Source organism: Colobus angolensis, unplaced genomic scaffold, assembly GCF_000951035.1.
Source record: "Colobus angolensis palliatus isolate OR3802 unplaced genomic scaffold, Cang.pa_1.0 Scaffold1, whole genome shotgun sequence".
NCBI classification, from domain to species: Eukaryota; Metazoa; Chordata; class Mammalia; order Primates; family Cercopithecidae; genus Colobus; species Colobus angolensis.
The window spans coordinates 16,032,368-16,037,793 of NW_012110918.1; positions in this window are offsets into that span (position 1 = coordinate 16,032,368).

Here is a 5,426-nt window from a genome sequence, read left to right on the forward strand (position 1 = left end):
AGAAAGAAGCAAGCAGAAGGGCAGCTATGAGAAATGTCCTGAGGCCCCTTGCTAGGATAGGCACACCTCTCTGGATGTGATCCCCAGGAAGAGACAGCGTTTGCTGCCTGCAGGGTGGGGAACCAGGTTGCTGGGGACAGGGAAGGAGGAAGACTTTTCAGTATATGTCCTCCTGAACCTTTGTTTTTGTTTGTTATTTTTTTCTGAGACAGAGTCTCACCCTGTCGCCCAGGCTGGGGTGCAGTGGCGCGATCTTGGCTCGGTGCAACCTCTGCCTCCCGGTTCAAGCAATTCTCTGCCTCAGCCTCCCCGAGTAGCTGGGATAAAAGGCACCCGCCACCACACCAGCTAATTTTTTTGTATTTTTAGTAGACATGGGGTTTCACCATGTTGGCCAGGCTGGTCTTGAACTCCTGACCTCATGATCCACCTGCCTCAGCTTCCCAAAGCGCTGGGATTATAGGTGTGAACCACCGTGCCCGGCCTTCTTAAACGTTTTTATTTCGTCACCTGGGCGTGCCCCACTCTCGTGGCTGAGCTGATAGCCACCAAGGTGGATGGTGGTGGAGGAGACACAGCCTCACCGGTGAGGGGCCACCCCGCCCCAGTGGGAGCCCAGCCTCAGACCCCCACTCACGCAGGGAACCTGGACACGCTCTGGGCTGCCCTCTTCTCACCTGTAAAACAGGATTTCCCAGTCCCTTCTTCTAAACTTCCTGACTCCAATTGCAGTTCTTCTATTCGTGAGAGTTTTGCCAACAACAGTGAAAAAAGGGGTCTTTTTTTTTTTTTTAATAGGAATTTCTTGGACAGATCTTTACACTCTCCCACCAAAAAGCAACAGGATCTTTCTTTTTTGTGTGTGTACATTACAACATTTCTATGTTTGGGTTCTTTCAGACAAGAAGTAACTCAGCTGACGAAGGCGGTAAAATAGAATAAGCATTCGATTTACAGGGGGTCTTGCAATGCAGTTCTCCAATCTTTAAACCCATGGGTTGTCCCCAAAGGATTTATAGAGGATGTTGAGGCTACCTCCAGGAGAGAGGAACGATTAACAGACTCAGGAACTGTGCACTTGTTCGTATCACTTAGAATCCCTGAACCATTTGTTTCTAAGTAAGGGTTTCACTCCTAGATTTTAGAGCTTTGTGAGTGTATGGTATTGTTTGGTTTTTGTTTGTTTGTTTGTTTGAGATGGAGTCTCGCTCTGTCACCCAGGCTGGAGTGCAGTGGTACGATCTTGGCTCACTGCAACCTCTGCCTCCCAGGCTCAAGCAATTCTCTGCTTCAGCCTCCCGAGTAGCTGGGATTACAGGTACACGCCACCAATCCCGGCTAATTTTTGTATTTTTAGTAGAGGTTGGGTTTCACCATCTTAGCCAGGCTGGTCTTGATCTCCTGACCTCATGATCCACCCGCCTCAGCCTCCCAAAGTGCTGAGATGACAGGTGTGAGCCACTGCGCCTGGCCTGTTATTTTTTAAATTGTGAAAATACTGCATTTCACCCTGGAAACTTACGCTCATAAAACTGTTTTGCACTGTAACAATTCTGCATCAGACACCAGGCAAAGGTCTTGGAAAGAGCCGAGGTGGCATGCGCACTGAACTGCTGGACGAGCTGAGCATCAGGTTGCTCAGACAACACTAGATCACTTGCGATTACCAGAGTTACGGAGAAGGGGGGACAGAGGCAACCCCATCTACCCAGGTGTGAGTGTGAATTAGTGCAGACCCTCGGAGGGCAGTTTGGTAATAGCTAACTAAAAAAGTAGAGCCACGTATCCTTTTCTTTTTTCTTTCTCCCATAGAGAAGACATACCCCTTTAATACAGCTCTGTGCATGCTACTCTGTAGATACGCTGGTACTTTGCATATGGGAAGACAAAGATGGTCACTGCTGCACTGTTTTAATAGTAAGAAACTGGAATCAGGGACCGATCTGATTGCAAAATTAATAAATGACACCCTTTAAAAGAAAAGCTTCATGTAACGGAGACCTCCCGCAAGGGGACTATCATCATAAAATGAGCTCATTGTCCATTTCCCACCTCCTGTAACTGTGTTCCTTAACCACCCCCTGCCTCCAGGATCCGTGGCGGGGTTGGGGGGCCTCCAGCCTGAGCCTGTCTTTAGGTGTGCTGCAATGGGCTAGGTGGCCTGGTGGGTGAGGGTGAGGGGAATCCGAGAGCATAAGGGGTTGCTCCAGCCTTTGACCCTGGAAGGCCTCCTGAGAGCAGACTCTCCACCACTTCCATAACAGCCTGCCCGTTTGCCCCTCCCAGGCACACATGGGAAACAGCAGGACCAGGCTCCACAGCCCTGTACCTGATACAGTTCGTATTCATCTTCCTCATGTGCACAGCGAGGGATTGGGCAGGCTGCCCTTTGTAAGAAGGTGTTCTAAACGCTGAGAGCCCTGGGCTGCCTCTGGGGTATCTTGGGTCAGGAACCAGGGGCGGACATTTGCATCGTGTGTCCAGGGGTCCTTAAGCAAACTGAATTCTTGAGGAATCCTGCAAGCGCCTGAACTGTGCTTATTTTTACTTGAGTTCTGATACACAAGCACGGTCTGTCTCGCATACATAATATTTATCTATTACACACAAGGAAACGGCATAACATTAACACAGCTAGCCTGTACGTCATACCTTAGTCTTGCAAATGTGCAGAGGAGCTGGGGGCAAACTATGACATAAGATATTAAATGTGATGTAAATGTGTGATGTATTCTAAATCCTGAGTGTATCCCATGTAGACCGGCTGGTGGTGGTATCTGGTTCCTCCTTTTAGCCAATGCCACTGATGGCAGTAGGGAAACAGCATTTTTAGAAAATCTAAGGGCTTTCTGAAACTATTCGGTAAGAAGTAACTACCGTTATCTAGTTTTAGCTGCCAAATCCAGGGTCACTGGATTGATCGCAATTCCTGACTTTTCCATCGACTTCAGAGTGAGTCATTCTTTGCTTTGGCATCTTTAATTTTCGATCCACAAGCATAGCGTGAAAATACTTATGCTTTCTTAGTAGTATTTCAGACATGAATAAGTTAATACTTATCCTTATCACTCGCATAGAAAGGAACTCAGTACTATACAAAGTTTGCACTCTCTGAATGTCTTCCTCTGTGCCTGGATTTTTAGTACCTTTTTTGTATGTGTTTTAAACATTCTCGTATATAATTACGCATAACTGTGAGCATAGGTAAACTATTCATATTCCAGGATTAATTTATGTAACCATATTACTTTCACTTAAAATATGTTTAAAGCAGATCCCTCTCGGTCCTGTGGACCTGCACAGTGTCCGGTACAGTGACCACCAGCTACATGTGGCTATTCCCACTGAAATGAATTAAAATGAAATACAATCTAAAATTCGATCCTTCAGTGGCACTAGCCACACTGCCAGTGCTCAGCCGCCACAGATGGCTAACGGCCACCGCACTGGACGCAGTGCACGGAGGATCTGTCCATCCACTTCCATCACCCACACAAGTCCCACGGATGGAGCTGCTGCTACGGTCTTATACTACTGGATATCTAGTAGTGCCCACCTGATAGTACATGCTAACTATCTGTCGAATGAATAATACAATACTTAGTTTTAACTTGTCCTAACAGTTCTTAAAATATGACAGTCAAAACGGAAGACGTCCGCTTGTTTTAAACAGTTGGATTAGCTGGGGTCATTCCTCCCTTCTGCCTACTCCCAGCTTTGTTTTTAGGGAATGTGCCACAGATTTTAGATCACACGCTCCCAGTATGTATCTGACTATTTCATTCTGGCCAAATCTGTTATATTTGTTTCTCCAAATGAATTATCTAAATATTATTTTACCCAAACTGAGTGTTTGCAGTTGGGTAGATGATGTACACGTTAAACCTTCCAGAACGCTGATTTTTCAATGTGTTAGTATCAAATTCTAGCAAATGTATTTCTTAGGCAAAGAAATCATTCCCTTTTCAAAACCTTCTTTTATTTAAAAAGAAATCAAGCAAGTATCCCAGCATACCATGGGTCAAAGAGGAAACCGGAAACTTCCAGGGCAAAATCTTAGACCCAAGATGAATTCTGCAAGGAAATGTGATGTGAAACTGATCCAGCTATTTGTAGGATTACAATAAATACACCTTTGCCCTCAACTCCACAATTTACTGCCAAGCTGCACAAGACAGGGATACAAAAGGAGCCGGGCGGAGAGGCTGTTAGCGGATCCCTTCACTCCAGAGGCCAGTTTTAACCCAACACAAGGATTCTTTACTGCCTCTGTCCCTGAGTAAGCAAACACCTTCCCCCCAAGGACGTTTCCCTTTCTCCTGCCCTCTTTGCAAACAACATCTGAATTTGCACGTTCTCTCCAGGAAATCAAATGAATGTAACTTACCTAACCAAAGAAACTGAAGAACACGCCATAAATGGAAAGATCGGTTCCTACACTTCAGTATTTTCTCCAGTAGGCCTTTCTGTTAAAACAAAAAAACACATTTCTCCTGCAGAACCCTTTATAAATATGGTTTTGATTATCACAATTACATTGAGACACTCTCCTACAACAATAAACGACTTTTGGATCTGCTCAACAGAAAGAGAACTTTGCAGCTGTGTTCAAGTAAGCAACAAAAGCAGAGTGAACTTTCATGGAGTTCGATTGCATTGAGACGAATAAAGTTAAGGTTCAGGTCTATCTCTTTCATTACGTGTTTCAGTTGTCCTGATTCAAAATCTAAATAACTTAAAGGGTGATTGTTCATGGAACTGGAATCTTAACACCGGAATAAAAGGGTAGCCTGCGGACTACGATTCCAGGGAGGACAAGGGGTCACCCCCACTTTCATAACGTGGCCTGACCCTTTTCTACCGCGGACAATTGATCCGAAGGACGCCGGCTGTCCAGCCCTGGCGGGCCACTATTGACCTAGTCCTAAGTCAGGAACAGCCCTGCAAACCGCCCCCTCCCCCTCCACTTCATCAAAATCGGGGAACAAATACAGAAAAGGTGCAACTGGCTTTCTACCTACACTTGCCCTAAAACTCGGGGACTGGATCCACTTTTCATAGCTGTTTAATAAGAACTCCGGGCAGTTCGTATTACTTCTTTCTTAGAGTGCTTGGTAGTTTCAGTTAATGCATTTTCCTCTCTCGCCTTTGAGGGGAAAAGCCTGGGCTGCCGGGGTCTGTGGGCCCCTCCCCCGGACTTCATCTTCCTTTCCTCCCCCAGCCCCCGACCCGTTTTGCTCTAGTCCAAAACAGAGCGACTCCCCCACCGCCGAGGAAAAGCCGGGGAAGGGTGGGGCCCCGCGCGCCCCGGAGGAGCGCCCCTCGAAGGCGGGGGCAGGAAGCAGCCGCCGCGGCCCGTCCCGCTTCCCTCCCTTAGAGCCAGAACAATGGCTTTTTGCCCGGAAAACGGAGTTGGGAGCAAGGCC